The sequence below is a fragment of the Pristiophorus japonicus genome, chromosome 1, assembly GCF_044704955.1.
Source record: "Pristiophorus japonicus isolate sPriJap1 chromosome 1, sPriJap1.hap1, whole genome shotgun sequence".
In the NCBI taxonomy this organism is placed as follows: Eukaryota; Metazoa; Chordata; class Chondrichthyes; family Pristiophoridae; genus Pristiophorus; species Pristiophorus japonicus.
The window spans coordinates 464,636,767-464,653,276 of NC_091977.1; the positions used below are offsets into that span (position 1 = coordinate 464,636,767).

General features: G+C 42.2%; 1 protein-coding gene across 1 annotated transcript in view; it reads right to left on the minus strand.

Annotated features, from left to right (window-relative positions):
* Window positions 1-13,622, minus strand: part of runx1t1 (RUNX1 partner transcriptional co-repressor 1) — a 269,855-nt gene extending 256,233 nt beyond the window's left edge. Inside the window, exon 1 of the mRNA XM_070893888.1 lies at window positions 13,532-13,622. The gene's annotated coding sequence lies outside the window, so the exon portion shown is untranslated. The remainder of the gene's footprint in view (window positions 1-13,531) is intronic.
* Between the last annotated feature and the right edge of the window lie 2,888 nt (window positions 13,623-16,510).

The window sequence follows — 16,510 nt, forward strand, 5'->3', positions numbered from 1 at the left end:
CCTTTAGCCGTAAGGGCCCTATCTAACTCCCTTTTGAATATCAACAACTGGCATCAACAACTTTCTGTGGTAGAGAATGCCACAGGTTCACAATTCTCTGAGTGAAGAAGTTTCTCCTCATCTCGGTCCTAAATGGCTTACTCCTTATCCTTAGACTGTGACCCCAGGTTCTGGACTTCCTCAACATCAGGAACATTCTTCCTGCATCTAACCTGTTCAGTTCCATCAGAATTTTATATGTTTCTATGAGATCCCCTCTCATTCTTCTAAACTCCAGTGTAACAGGCCCAGTCGATCCAGTCTCTCCTCATATGTCAGTCCTCCCAGCCCGGGAATCAGTCAAGTGAACTTTCGCTGCACTCCCTCAATAGCAAGAACATCCTTCCTCAGATTAGGAGACCAAAACTGAACACAATATTCCAGGTGAGGCCTCACCAAGGCCCTGTAAAACTGCAGTAAGACCTCTCTGCTCCTATACTCAAATCCGCTAGCTATGAAGGCCAACATGCCATTTGCCTTCTTCACCGCCTGCTGCACCTGCATACCAACCTTCAATGACTGATGTACCATGACACCCAGGTCTCGTTGCACCTCCCCTTTTCCTAATCTGCCACCATTCAGATAACAATCTGCCTTCCTGTTTTTGCCACCAAAGTGGATAACCTCACATTTATCCACATTATACTGCATCTGCCATGCATTTGGCCACTCACCTAACCTGTCCAAGTCGCCATGCAGCCTCGTAGCATCCTCCTCACAGCTCACACCACCACCCAGCTTAGTGTCATCTGCAAACTTGGAAATATTACACTCAATTCCTTCATCTAAATCATTGATGTATATTGAAAATAGCTGGGTCCCAGCAATGAACCCTGCAGCACCCCACTAGTCACTGCCTGCCATTCTGAAAAGGATCCATTTATCCCGACTCTCTGCTTCCTGTCTGCCAACCAGTTCTCTATCCACATCAATACATTACCCCCAATACCATGTGCTTTAATTTTGCACACCAATCTCTTGTGTGGGACCTTGTCAAAAGCCTTTTGAAAGTCCAAATATACCACATGCACTGGTTCTCCCTTGCCCACTCTACTAGTTACATCTTCAAAAAATTCTGGAAGATTCGTCAAGCATGATTTCTCTTGCATAAATCCATGCTGACTTGGACCAATTCTATCACTGCTTTGCAAGTGCACTGCTATTTCATCTTTAATAATTGATTCGAACATTTTTCCCACTTCTGATGTCAGGCTAACTGGTTTATAATTCCCCATTTTCTCTCTCCCTCCTTTTTTAAAAAGTGGTGTTACATTAGCTAGCCTCCAGTCCATAGAAACTGATCCAGAGTTGATAGACTGTTAGAAAATGATCACCAATGCATCCACTATTTCTAGGGCCACTTCCTTACGTACTCTGGGATACAGACTATCAGGCCCTGGGGATTTATCAGCCTTCAATCCCATCAATTTCCCTAACACAATTTCCTGACTAATAAGGATTTCCTTCAGTTCCTCCTTCCCACTAGACCTTCGGTCCCCTCGTACTTCCGGAAGGTTATTTGTGTCTAACTTCCTGAAGACAGAACCAAAGTATTTGTTCAATTGATCTGCCATTTCTTAGTTCCCCATTATAAATTCACCTGAATCTGACTGTAAGGGACCTACGTTTATCTTCACTAATCTTTTTCTCTTCACATATCTAGAGAAGCTTTTGCAGTCAGTTTTTATGTTCCCAGCAAACTTCCTCTTGTGCTCTATTTTCCCATTCCTAATTAAACCCTTAGTCCTCCTCTGCTGAATTCTAAATTTCTCCCAGTCCTCAGGTTTGCTACTTTTTATGGCCAATTTATATGCATCTTCCTTGGATTTAACACGATCTCTAATTTCCCTTGTTAGCCAGAGTTGAGCCATCTTCCCCGTTTTATTTTTACTCCAGACAGGGATGTACAATTGTTGAAGTTCATCCATGTGATCTTTAAATGTTTGCCATTGCCTATCCACCGTCAACCCTTTAAGTGTCATTCGCCAGTCTATTCTAGCCAATTCACGTCTCATACCATCGAAGTTATCTTTCCTTACATTCAGGACCCTAGTCTCTGAATTAACTGTGTCACTCTCCATCTTAATAAAGAATTCTACCACATTATGGTTACTCTTCCCCAAGGCGCCTCGCACAACAAGATTGCTAATTAGTCCTTTCTCATTATACATCATCCAGTCTAGAATGGCCAGCCCTTTAGTTGGTCGAGAAAACCATCTCTAATACACTCCAGGAAATTCTGCTCCACTGTATTGCTACCAGTTTGGTTAGCCCAATCTATATGTAGATTAAAATCACCCATGATAACTGCTGTACCTTTATTGTACGCATCCCTAATTTCTTGTTTGATGCTGTCCCCAACCTCACTGCTACTGTTTGGTGGTCTGTACACAACTCCCACTAGCGTTTTCTGCCCTTTGGTATTCCGCAGCTTTACCCTGGATCTCATGGGCTTTTACTTTTGTGACCAGTCTGCCATGTGAAACCTTATCAAAAGCCTTGCTAAAATCCATATACATCAAATGCATTACCCTTATCTACCCTCCTTGTTACCTACTCAAAAAATTAAATCAAGTATGTTAGACACGGAGAAGCTCCCAAATTAAAGGAAAAAGAACATCAAAGTTAGAAAACTAGGTTGCCATGAATAAAGCATTTGTGGAAGGCGATGTACCATAAAACTAGATATTTTTAGTAATAATACCCTCCTGATAAAGTTAGAATTTGACCTTTTGACACAAATCTTTTATAGATTTTCATATTAAGTCGCTCAAAAATTCATTGGACCAGCGACTTGAGACACCAGCAGGACTCAACTGTACAATTATTTTTCACTTAAGCCCTGGATCCCTGGTCAAGTGAAATACAATGTCAGCAAATTTGCAACCACGTTTCCCAGGCTAATCAACCTGCCTTTCAAGTAATCTAAGCAGGGAGGAAATTTCCAGTTGGTACAGGGCCTAACTTGTCTCACCAGCACGCTCCTAAAATGATTTGATTTGAATACACTGTTAGAAAGCTTAATGAAAAGTTCTTGGTCATTCCATTTAACAGGAAACATTTGTTTCAAACTTTCAAAGTGAATCTAATAAAAATATTCATAAGTCACATAGAAACATAGAAACATAGAAAATAGGTGCAGGAGCAGGCCATTCAGCCCTTCCAGCCTGCACCGCCATTCAATGAGTTCATGGCTGAACATGAAACTTCAATACCCCCTTCCTGCTTTCTCGCCATAACCCTTGTCACATTGGATGCAAACGATGACTTCTTGATGGATCAATAATACCCTCCTGATAAAGTTAGAATTTGACCTTTTGACACAAATCTTTTATAGATTTTCATATTAAGTCGCTCAAAAATCCAGGCAGTCTGAGGGGCAAGCTGGTGCAGAGGCCGAAGGTAAAACAAAGAAGTAGAAAGAAATTGAAGGGTGATGTCACAGCCAAGCGGGTAAGTGATTGGCTGGTGGATTGGTGAGTATTTAATCTTTTTTTTCTTTTTTTTATTTCCTTTTCAGTAAGTAACCTTTGACATTGTTACCAAATTAAGTTAATCTAAGGGTTAAGTCATGGCAAGAGAGCCCAGACCTGTCTCATGCTCCTCCTGTGCCATGTGGGAGGTCAGGGACGCTCCCAGTGTCCCTGACTGCTATTTGTGCAGGAAGTGCATCCAGCTGCAGCTCCTGACAGACTGCATTGCGGCACTGGGGCTGCGCATGGATTCACTCTGGAGCTTCCGCGATGCTGAGGATGTCGTGAATAGCATGTTTAGTGAGTTGGTCACACCGCAGGTAAAGGTTACACAGGCAGATAGGGAATGGGTGACAATCAGGAAGAGCAGGGGAAGGAAGGTAGTGCCCCTGTGGTCATCCCCCTCCAAAACAGATACACCACCTTGGGTGCTGTTGGGGGGGGGATGACTCATCAGGGGAGGGCAGCAGCAGCCAAGTTCATGGAACCACGGATGGCTCTGCTGCACAGGAGGGCAAGAAAAAGAGTGGGAGAGCGATAGTGGTAAGGGATTCTATTGTAAAGGGAATAGATAGGCATTTCTGCGGCCGCAATCGAGACTCCAGGATGGTATGTTGCCTCCCTGATGCAAGGGTCAAGGATGTCTCGGAGTGGCTGCAGGACATTTGGGAGGGGGAGGGTGAACAGCCAGTTATCGTGGTGCATATAGGTACCAACGATATAGATAAGAAACGGGATGAGGTCCTACAAGCTGAATTTAGGGAGCTAGGAGTTAAGTTAAAAAGCAGGACCTCAAAAGGTAGTAATCTCTGGATTGCTACTAGTGCCACGTGCTAGTCAGAGTAGAAATAGCAGGATAGCTAAGATGAATATATGGCTTGAGGAGTGGTGCAGGAGGGAGGGATTCAAATTCCTGGGACATTGGAACCGGTTCTGGGGGAGGTGGGACCAGTACAAACCGGACGGTCTGCACCTGGGCAGGACCACAACCAATGTCCTAGGGTGAGTGTTTGCTAGTGCTGTTGGGGAGGGGTTAAACTAATATGGCAGGGGGTTGGGAACCTATGCAGGGAGACAGAGAGAAGTAAAATGGGGGCAGAAGCAAAAGACAGAAAGAAGAAAAGTAAACATGGAGGGCAGAGAAACCCAAGGCAAAAATCAAAAAGGGCCACATTACAGCAAAATTCAAAAGGGACAATGTGTGTTAAAAAAACAAGCCTGAAGGCTCTGTGCCTCAATGCAAGGAGTATTCGTAATAAAGTGGATGAATGAACTGCGCAGGCAGCTATTAACGAATATGATATAATAACTAGTAGAGTGGACAAGGTTGAACCAGTGGATGTGGTGTATTTGGACTTTCAAAGGCTTTTGACAAGGTCCTACACAAGAGATTGGTGTGCAAAATGAAAGCACATGGTATTGGGGGTAATATATTGATGTGGATAGAGAACTGGTTGGCAGACAGGAAGCAGAGAGTCGGGATAAATGGATCCTTTTCAGAATGGCAGGCAGTGACTAGTGGGGTGCCGCAGGGCTTAGTGCTGGGACCGCAGCTCTTTACAATATACATCAATGATTTAGATGAAGGAATTGAGTGTAATATCTCCAAGTTTACAGACGAGACTAAGCTGGGTGACGGTGTGAGCTGTGAGGAGGATGCTAAGAGGCTGCAGGGTGACAGGGAGATTACAGATATAGGGAGGAGCGAGGCCATGGAGGGATTTGAAAACAAGGATGAGAATTTTGAAATTGAGGCGTTGATTAACCCGGAGCCAATGAAGGTCAGCGAGCACAGGCGCGATGGGTGAATGGGACTTGGTGTGAGTTAGGACACAGTCAACCAAGTTTTGGATGACCTAAAGTTTACATAGGGTAGAATGTGGGAGGTCAGCCAGGAGTTTTTTGGAATAGTCAAAGGCATGGATAAGGATTTCAGCAGTGGATAAGCTGAGGCAGGGGCGGACATGGGCGATGTTAGAGGTAGAAATAGGTTGTCTTAGTTATGCTGCGGATATGTGGTTCGAAGCTCATTTCAGAGTCAAATACGACACCAAGATTGTGAACACTGTGGTTCAACCTCAGACAGATGTTAGGGAGAGGGATGGAATCAATGGCTAGGGAACAGAGTTTGTGGTGGAGACCGAAAACAATGGCTTCGGTCTTCCCAATATTTATTTGGAGAAAATTTCTGCTCATCCAGAACTGGATGTCGGACAAACAGTCTGACAACCTAGAGACTGTGGATGGTCGAGAAAAGTGGTGGTGAGGTCGAGCTGGGTGTAGTCAGCGTACATGTGGAAACTGACACTTTGTTTTTGGATGATGTCGCAAAGGGGCAGCATGTAGTGAGAAATAGGAGGTGGCCAAGGATAGATCCTTGGGGGACACCAGAGATAACAATGCGGGAGCGGGAAGAGAAGCCTTGTCAGGTGATTCTCTGGCTATGATTAGATAGGTAAGAATGGCAGTTGAAGGGCAGCAGACGCATGGGAACACCATCACCTCCAAGTTCCCTCCAAGTGTTGGAACTATATTGCCGTTCCTTCATCGTCGCTGGGTCAAAATCTTGGCATTCACTCCCTAACTGCACTTTGGGAGTGCCTTCACCACGCGAACTGCAGCAGTTCACGATGGCGGATCACCACCACCTTCTCAAGGTCAATTAGGGATGAGCAATAAATGCTGCCATTGCCAATGATGCCCATATCCCATGAACAAATAAAAATAAGCAAAACATTTAAATCTGTTTTTTTCTCTACAGATGCTGCCTGACCTGTTGGGCGTTTCCAGCATTTTCTGTTTTTATTTCAGATTTCCAGCATCTGCAGTATTTATTTTTCTCCCGGCAGGAATCACTGCCTGGCCAGTGTGCTGGAATAGGAATTTGAGGGGTCTCGACTGGATAGAACGGTTTCTGGCTGTAAGGCAAGTGAAGTGGAAGGCTTTTTGGGTCAGGTAACAATCATAGTTGGGGCAGGGGAGAAAGCTCAGGGAAGGAGAGGCCCAAGGTATCCTTGTAAGGCCCAGAGGAGCACTTTTGCTCCGTGCGGCACACAAGGAAATCATAAAAAATTGAAAATAATGTAACTTACCTGGGCCTCTACTGACCCTTGATCCAGTCTCTGGCTTGGAGGTCGTGACTGCTCCCTCACTCAGGTTGTAGGCTAATATTGTAGTTAGGCCTGGATGACATCATAGGAGCCTGGCTGCATATTTAAAGAACACTGCCAGGCGGGGAGATTCAGATTGCCTCCAAATGATAGTTATAATTTGGATAGGTGACAGAAAGAGGACAGTTCTACAGTTGTAAAATGATCCTCTAAATATTATCTATGAAGAAATATATAAATGCCAGGAATTTCCTTTGTGGGACAGGTCCCTGAATAGCCGTTGTAACTTCCGTCGATAATTGGCCAAAATCCTAAACAGGTGCTTAAAATCCCTGAGTAACTGTACTAAATCCTCATAACCAACACTAAACTAACAGATCAGCGACTTTAATCACTACAGGATATTAATTATTACATGTAACTCGTTTTTTGTATCCTTTACCCTCAATACAAAGGGTGAATTCTGGAGTTTGGTGTAAATAAATAGGTTTAATAATGGAAAGTAACAATGGGACCATGATACTGATGAGGGACAAAATGACAAATTTACATTTAATAACTTCACACCATGTGTTCCATGTGTACAAATCTAAAAATAAAATGCCTCATCACAGTGAAACATGAAGAAAAGAAAATTACTGCAAATAAACCACAGTCTATCGAAGTCATTATTCTTAATACAAGGGCAATGAATTTCCTCACTTTGAGTACACTAGCAGTATATAAACAGTGCTTTTAGGAAAGAAATGCAAGTGGAAGCCATTTTTGCCACTTGTGTACATTTAAAACACTTTCCCTAAGTTTCATTGGCCTTTTTGAGTCTTCCCATGATTTGTCTGGCGAGTCCCCACTAATCTCATTTCCATGTGGCAGAATGAAAATCAGTGGCATACCATCTGAGTTTCCTGGGTTTGCACTGCTCTTGTACTCTGGGTAATTTGGACTGAGATTTGTGACGCACAATGGCAACTAGGGTCACTTGATCAAGGTGGAGAAGAGATTTGTGAACGTGAAGGTGAGCGTTTTAAATTTTGGACCCACTGGGAGCGGGGTGTTTGGGGGGAGCCCCGCAATAGCCCAAGACATCTGCGATCCTCTAATTCTGCCCTCTTGAGCATCCTTGATTATAATCGCTCAACCTCGCATTTATCCACATTATACTGCATCTGCCATGCATTTGCCCACTCACCTGACCTGTTCTATGAAAACACTTTCTGGATTTTTTTTGCCTTTTTTCAAGGTTTACCCTCCAAAGGAATTTCAAATTTCCCCATCCCCACTTGTAGTCAGGGATTCTCAGAAGAAGATATGGCTTTTCCTATGGACTCTACAGATGAGAAATTCGGTCGCACCTCATTTGGAGCGGTAACTCAGGTGGAGCGGTAATTTTATCAACTTGAAAAAGTTTGCATCCTCCGCCCAGAAATTCATCAGAATCAGGCGAGGAGTTGACAGGGGCGCTACATCAACTGTTGCACACCAGAGCTGGGCGGGGGAGGCGGGAGCGATAACAAAACTTTGGTCGGTAAATGTAGCGGACCCATTGCACATACGCGAAATCCGAATCAGCTCATGGGAACAGTCGAGTCTTAAAGGCGCGCCAAGGTAAGTAAGCGCATGAGCAGCTCCAGCTCCACAGTGTCTTCAGTGTGCCAAAATGGGGGAGGAAGGAGGACACCAGCTATGTACCCACCTCTCGCCCACCTCCTTTGATGCCTTGGTGGATGCAGTGAAGAGTCACTGGAATGCCCTCCAGCCTGGAGGGGGACAAAGACCACCACGTAGGGTGCTGACTTGGCTGTGGAGAGAGATGGTACACCACATTTCAGCAGCAACAGCAACGCAATGTTGCAATAAATTCAACGACCTTACTAGGGTCATCAGGGTGAGTACCCTTTCCATTCACCTTCCAACACCTTCATGTGAACCTCACTGTCTTACACAATGTAAAGACTTTGCAGTGCCTACCCCTTCTATATGTCTACCAGGCCTTGCTGAAGCCAGCCTGAGACTTCTCCATCAACTCACCAGACATGCCCTGCCCATCCAAGCATCTCTCAGCTTCTAGCTCCTTATTCAGCCCTATGCCTTTATCATGGAAGTGGCAGGAGGAACAGCACAGGATAGAGCTAAGGAATATTAGAAATTATTCAAAGAGGTTGCCATCCACCAGTCATTATCCCACCACTCTGACAATACATACAGGCAGCACATGCCATTAACAGTACCATTCTGGGGAGCTTTACATAAGGAGAGTGCACTTTACTAAATAATCAATAGGGCATCTCTGTAAACCGCTGAACAACAACCTGCAGCCACACACATCTGCCCGCACTGCACTCTCAGTGATTACGAAGGTGACCACCATCCACAACTTCTACAGCACAGGATCATTTCAGGCATCCACAGGGCATCAGTGTAGGGCATGTATTCACCAAGTCACAGACGCTGTTCGCAACAGAGTTGCGCAATTCATAAACTTTGGCATGACAGAAAGGCCATATGGTTTTATGGGCTTGTTGGCTTTTCCAAGGTTCAGGGTGCAATCAATGACAGACATTTTGCATTGAGGGTACCCAGAGAACACCCACTTAGTTACCTCAACAGAAATGAATCCTACTCCCTCAATTGTCAGGTATTGCGTGACAACAACCAGTGGATCTTCCATGTCAACTCCCAATATGCAGAAAGTTGCCATAATTCATTCTTCCTGTGGCATTGGGCCTTCTTCACAAGGGAAGAGAATCAAATCTTTGGGTGGCTTCTGAGAAAGAACTCCCTAACTCTTCCTCAACATTGCCCTCATCCACTGTCCTCCCCCCACTGTTACTGTGGTGTATCTACAGAAAAGGAAGGTAGACGGTAAGAATAGCTGAGTATTACTCCCTCGAGATCAAGGAGAGAGAAAGATGAGAGTGCCAAGTGGCATGGAAGAGTTGAAGTAAATGATGTGGGGGTATGAGGCTATTAAAGTGTTAAAGGTTGTTTTCGGGTTGTGCATGTAAGTAATTGTTGTGTGGAGGGCTGGTTAGCCATCGCACAAGATGTTGAGATAGAGCTGCCGAGAGTGCTTTGTAAACAGTTAGTTGTGGAAGTTTTGCTTTAAGAGGGTGAAGAATGTCCTGGTGCCCAGGGTGGGCAAAGCAGAAAAAAAGAGAGTGTCCAGCGTGTTACCTTGCCAATGCTGGCAAGGTCTTGAACATTTTCTGCCCTGTTCTGCCATCCTGGGGTGAGGGATTTGGCACTCAGTGCCAGTAGCAACTCCCTCCAGGGAGGTGCCAAATCCCTCTAGGTGGCACGAGTGACATTTCTGGATGGCTTAGTAGCATCCATACGCAGAAGACAGTGCCTCTTGTCTTCGATTTCGCCGTTTGAATCGGTAAGGTTCTCAGGCTTGGTGCCATGCCTTGCTCCCCTCTGAGTCCAGATGGTGTCTGCAGAGTCATAAATCTGTATAAAAATATTGCCAAGACATGCAGTGACGTTATTTGAGAGTGAAGTGAGTGCCAAACACTGTTCCTTTCTTACCCATTTGTCCCCAGTCTGCTACTGGAAGGTACAGGCTGAACTGTCTTTTTAAAAGCTGTGTAGAAGTTTCGAAGTAGGTAAGCAGCTCATACGCACTTTATGCCGGTTTTACACCAATGACTGCACCAATAGGATTGCAAATGAGCAGACCTCGGAAACCTGCATGTAACTCACTTTGCAGGCCAGTAGCGAACACATTTTTTTTTAAAGGATACAACAAAGACATAATTCAATTCAAGGAAATTCAAGGCCAAGAATTAGATATATTTGAAAGATTTCACTCAAGTTATATTAAAAAAAAATCAGAATTTAAAACAGCTTGTTTAAATTCCGAATGAAAACAAGGGACTAAAAGATTTCAAACCAAATATTAAAATGCTTTGGTACAAAAATAATAAGCTGAATTCAATTTTACATCTATCGATTTGAAATAAATATTTTCAAAATGGCAGCCACAAAACAAAGCTTATTTGATGGCGTCTTCTTGTACTCTACATTGCGTTATTTAAATATGCAAAAAATAAGAATTATTGTCATTTGCAGAATAAATACATCAAACTGAGTCATGGTTTAGCATCAGATAAACTGAAAATGTTAAATAAATACATGGATGTTTTTCTTTGAAGTATTGGCTTCAATATTAAATATAAGCCACCATCTTAGAACAAGATCTTCGGTATGCAAAATTAAAGGATTCCCAGATAATCACAGTAAAACTGCTCATTTGTATGCAAGTCACTGAGAAGTACCATTTCTGTACCAACATCCTAAATCCGTGATGGACTTTTAATGTTATCAACGTGTGTATGATGAATGAAAATACCAAGTACCATACATCTAACGGCCATACTTGAAACATTTGCTAAGGCACAAAAAGAAAATGTTAATACAATTAACGTCAACACAAGATATAGAACTGAAGAGAATGTTACTGTTATAAATTCATTCAGTAATTACAACCAAGCAATGCTGCACTTTCAAGCAGCAATTTGTAAAGGAAATCATAGATTTATTGGCATATAATTTTATAATGAGAGGTCATAAGTTTAGATAAGATAAATCGTGGTTATCTGGGACATTGCTTTTGGAAATGCCAATAGAAAGAAAAACCTCATGACGTCTCAAAGTGCTTTACAGACCATGAAGTGCTTTTTGAAGCATAGCTCGTGCTGTAATGTAGGGAAATACGGCAACCTTTTGTGCACAGCAAGGTGTCATAAACAACAATGAGAAAAATGACCAGCTAATCTGTTTTACTTGTTGGTTAAGTGATTAATAATGGCCAGGACACCAGGAGAACTCCCTTGCTCTTCTTCTCTTCTTCAAATGATGCTAGAGATTGTTTACATCCACCTGAGAAGGCAGACTGGGTCTCGGTTTCACATCTTATCTGAAAGATGGCACCTCCAACAGCAGAACACTTCCTCAGTACTGCACTGTGGTGCCAGTGTTATTATGTGCTCAAGTCTCTGGAGTACGACTTGAATCTATACCCTTTTGACTCATAGGCAAGATTGCTACCATTAAGTCTAGGCTGAAACCTATAGTTAGCATTTTTTATGAGGGACCCAATAAATGATCACTTATGAAACTATGAAAAATGAAGCTTTAGCATTGAATGCCAGAACTCAAATTTGACAAGCAGAACCATTTTTTCTTTCAACATTTATGTGTATGTAAGAGCATAAAAAGATGAAGACAGACAAAATTAATAACAAGCATCACTGATCGACAAGAAGATTCAAGCTTGTGCTAAGTAACAGAAGATGGAATTAAGTATTGTGGTTTAAACAATTTTCAATTTCAAAACCACTAGACTACTGCAAAGCTAATCTAGAGAGAGAGGGAGGGAGAAAGCGAGCATGCTAGAAATTACTATTGATGATATTGGCCAATGAACACTAATGAATTGATATGAGAATCCTCTGTCTGCTATTTTAACAGCGGTGTTAACAAATGGGTTACCAGCTCCATTATTATAGTAGACAAATGCCATATGAACACCTTAGCATTGGCCGCTAATATTGACGACAATACTTCCTACTCTGTATTGTTTAAATGTCCAGAATTCTAACCAGATGCTCTGTTATCAGCAACATATGAATGAATGTTGTTGGACCCAATAAATCAATCTGTGTCAGAGCCAGGGGTTAAGATGATCCGTCCTGGTCATATTCACAAGCCACATCCAACTGAGCAGAACAATGAAGTTGACAAATGAAGCATTATGGCCTGTATTGCCACACTGTATAGTAAATCTGAGTGACAGATACCTGAAGGAGCTAGCAGGCCCCTTTAAAGAATACCCTGAATATGACAGATAAATTGTGTTTCATTGTAGCTGTTATATGACAGAACAGTATCCACTATAATTAAACTGATGGAGGGTATGATGAATAAAAGGCCAATCATACAGATTTAATTATACACAGCCAGCAATGTGAAGTGTGCAAAATGGAATTAATGAGCACAATAAAGTTTAAATGTCTCTCTACATCATCTAAATCAGTTGGTAGAAAGCTGTTACCCAAAGAATATTCTGCACGGCTCCTCTGCCATTATTTAGAACTGAAAATTTCATTTGGATGTAAACACAGAAATATGCAACATGGTGCTGTGTTGTGATTTTCTACAAAAGAGACGTGCCAGTTTACTCAGTGAAACATAACATTTCAAATAAGAATATTTATTTGGAATGAGAATTATTTAATAGTTTCACAAGTGCTCACTTTTTGGGTCCCTCATGACAAAAACTGTTTAATCTTTCTACCTAAAAAAATGGCAAACATATTCTTTGAAAACTCTATGTTAAAAATACCACTTGTCTCCCCACCTCTTAAGCATTAGACATTGCGAATTAGACAGTGTCAAATAGTCAATTAGTAATACTGAGCAGGATCCACATGGGACAAAATTCATCAGCTGAACGAAAAATGGGTGTCATTTGTGGAAACTAAAAGCAAAGGTAGGACCAGCCTACAACAAAACTTGATATTTTATGAAAATAATTGTACATTTTATAGTGAATTTTAATACAAATCTGTTGTCTAGCTGTAGTCTGACAAATACAATAATCCTTTCATTATCATATTTTGATGTATCACAACCTATTATGTTTTGTTTTAACTCTCAGTATCAGACACAAAACTTCTGTAAAATATCGATTTCAACAATCTCCGTTTTGTACAATTCTCAAAGACTGTTTTACAGAAGAATATCTATTGACGGAATTTTTTTCCCTGCTGACACGTGATGGTTATATCTTCTGTAAAATGAACACTTGCTTACCAAAAACAGGTTTCAAAAATATCAAGCAAATAACAAATCTTTTAAATTATTTTTTCACTACAACGTGAAATGTTGTGATTAAAGGCGACTTACCGACAGTATTTAGTGCTGTGACCAGTGACCCTCACACTGCAGTTGGAAATTGGTGTTGTTTTGCAGATATACTGTACGAAGAAGATCATGCAGCAAGCAAATATAATTCATTTGCACCCGTCATATGTTCAGGCTAAGGCATATGCCAGCCAAATACAGCAGGCACTTAACTCTGCCAAAGGTCATAAGAAGGAGGCAGAAAGAGGAATGCTAGAAAGACAGCAGCCTAGGACACCAGCTGTCTCCATACTTCAGTTTGCGTCCCCTGAGTGTCAGCTGTAAGATCTGCATGTGACTGGATGCTGACCACACTGACATCAGTGGGGAATAAAAAGATTCACAAAGGTACAACTATGTCATGATGTGATGGCAGTCCAGCCGAGCTGACATGGAGCTGTGCTTTCTTTGATACCTCCAAGGTAGATCCCCAGAGCCCAAGTCTAATCAATACCAACAGTAACAGTTCTTAATCCTATGTCCACTCACACTCTTTGTATAACTAACTGGCATCACTGAAGCTACATGTACGTTGAAATATGCCTCTGGGCTAGAAAGAAGAACAGTGACCTTTCATGAACTTATCATTAAACCTTCTTCGCAATATGAAATTCATCAAACTGAACAATTCCAGCTCATTCTTTAAAAGAGTCTCTTATCCAATGATTGATTTATGATGAAGACCTTGGTACTCTATTAAAAACTTCTCATGCTCCAGTGGCCCTTGTACAGAAACTGACAAGACACCCAAGTGTTTGGTTGGAAGACGTATTTGCTAGTAACTGTACCAGTATCATTTTTTTCCCAGACTAATTTAACAAAGTGCAGAGAACATCTGGTCAGGGCTAACATGCTGTTTCCCTTTTTAAAATGAATGAATCATCCGTTGCAATTCAATGCAGCAATCATATTCATCAACAAAACATTCTGAAGTCACTACAATCTATTCTGTAAATGCAACCTTTTATTTTTGCCTCACTCCAAACTTAAGGAACCCATGGGTGTCTAACAGGAATTTATTTTCGGGCGGTTGGGGGTGGCGGAGGTGGTGGGGGAGGTCAGAATATTGGAGTAAAAATAGATAAGACCTCTCCAAAGTTAACGTTTGTCTTTACCACAAATTTGTTTTAAACTAGTGTAATCTTTTAGCTGCAAACGTGTATGTATGAAATATATTAAACTTGATATAACAGTAAATGTAAATAAAAGCCCATGTCCCAGCACTTTTTTTTCAGTTGCCAAACATCTCATGAACAAAAGAATTCGGCATTTTTGCCAGGTATGAATATGGAGGCCGACATTGGTCTGGTCAGAAAATTAAGTTTCAACATGTGTGCTTTTTTTGACCACTTTTAATGAAATGTCAATCAAAACAGGAGGAGCATGGGGACTGTTGACTATGAGAAATGTGAATTTGTTAATGGCAATGAAAAAATATCCACCAGTCATGGTGAACCTTTGGCAGCAGCTAATTAAACATTTTACCCTGACAAATCTAGACAATTCTGAAAATCCACTGTAGAGTGTGCAATTAGTGACATCGGCACATTTTGGGTGGTGGAAGACACCTCTCAGCATGCTTCAGCATGATAAGCATGACTGCTTCAGCACTGTCTGCAACTCAGAGAACTTGACAGCCAAAAGAAGTTGCACAATTTAAAATGAAGTACCATGGTAAGGTTTTAACATTACTGTACAGGAGCAGAAGACATATATGCATGAGGGAAAGTTGCACTATGAAAAAGCTGTACTGACACAGATAAATGTTATACAGAATGTATGGTGTTGGAATTGAAAATAGCAGAGTTACATGAAATATACTCTTACCAAATCAGATCAGCCATGATCTTATTGAATGGTGGAGCAGGCTCGAGGGGCCATATGGCCTACTCCTGCTCCTATTTCTTAGGTTCTTATGTTCTTAAAAGCAAAATACTGTGGATGCCGGAATCTGAAATAAAATCAAAAAAATGCTGGAAATCTCAACGGGTCAGGCAGCATCTGTGGAGAGAAACAGAGTTTAGGTTTCAGGTCAATGACCCTTCGTCAGAATGCGAATGTTCGAAATGAGCAGATTCTTAAAGAGAACTGAAAGAGGGAGGGGAGGAATGAACAAAAGGGAAGGTTTATGATAGGGTGGAAGGCAGGAGAGATTTGAGATACAAAAGGGATAATGGGCTGACTTGAGATGGTAATGGCAGAAATTAGAAAAAGATGAGTCGAGATAGGGTGTGAATGGCGGAATAATTACCAGCTGCCTTGGGAAACAGAGAGAGAGAGAGAAAAAATACATAAGATCGGTGGGGTGGGTGAGGGGGGAGGAGGGCAGGTGTTTAAAAAAAAAGGAGGAAAGGGAACAAAATATGGGCAGAGGTTAAGGTCTGAAATTGTTGAACTTGATGTTGACTCCAGAATTGCCCAAACGAAAGATGAGATGCTGTTCTTCAAGCTTGTGTTGAGTTTCATTGGAACAGTGTAGGAGGCCTTCTCCACTCTCTTCCCACCTACATCCATGACTCCTCCGTCGCCCTCTGCCACTTTAACAGTTTCCAGTTTCCCGGCCCCATCCACCTCCTTTTCACTATGGACATCTAATCCCTCTACATTTCCATCCCCTGCCAGGATGGCCTGAGGGCGCTCCGCTTCTTCCTCGAGCAGAGGCCCAACCAGTCCCCATCCACCACGACCCTCCTCCTCCTGGCTGAACTTATTCTCGCATTGAATAACTTCTCCTTTAACTCCACTCACTTCCTCCAAATTAAAGGTGTTTCTATGGGAACCCGCATGGGTTCTAGCTATTTCTGTGTTTTCGTGGGATATGTGGAACATTCTTTGTTCCAGTCCTACTCGGGTCCCCTCCCTCATCTCTTTTTCCCGTACATTGATGACTGTATCGGTGCCGTTTCATGCTCTTGCCCTGAATTCGAAAATGTCATTCACTTTGCACCCGATTTCTACCCTTCCCTCACCTTCACATGGTCC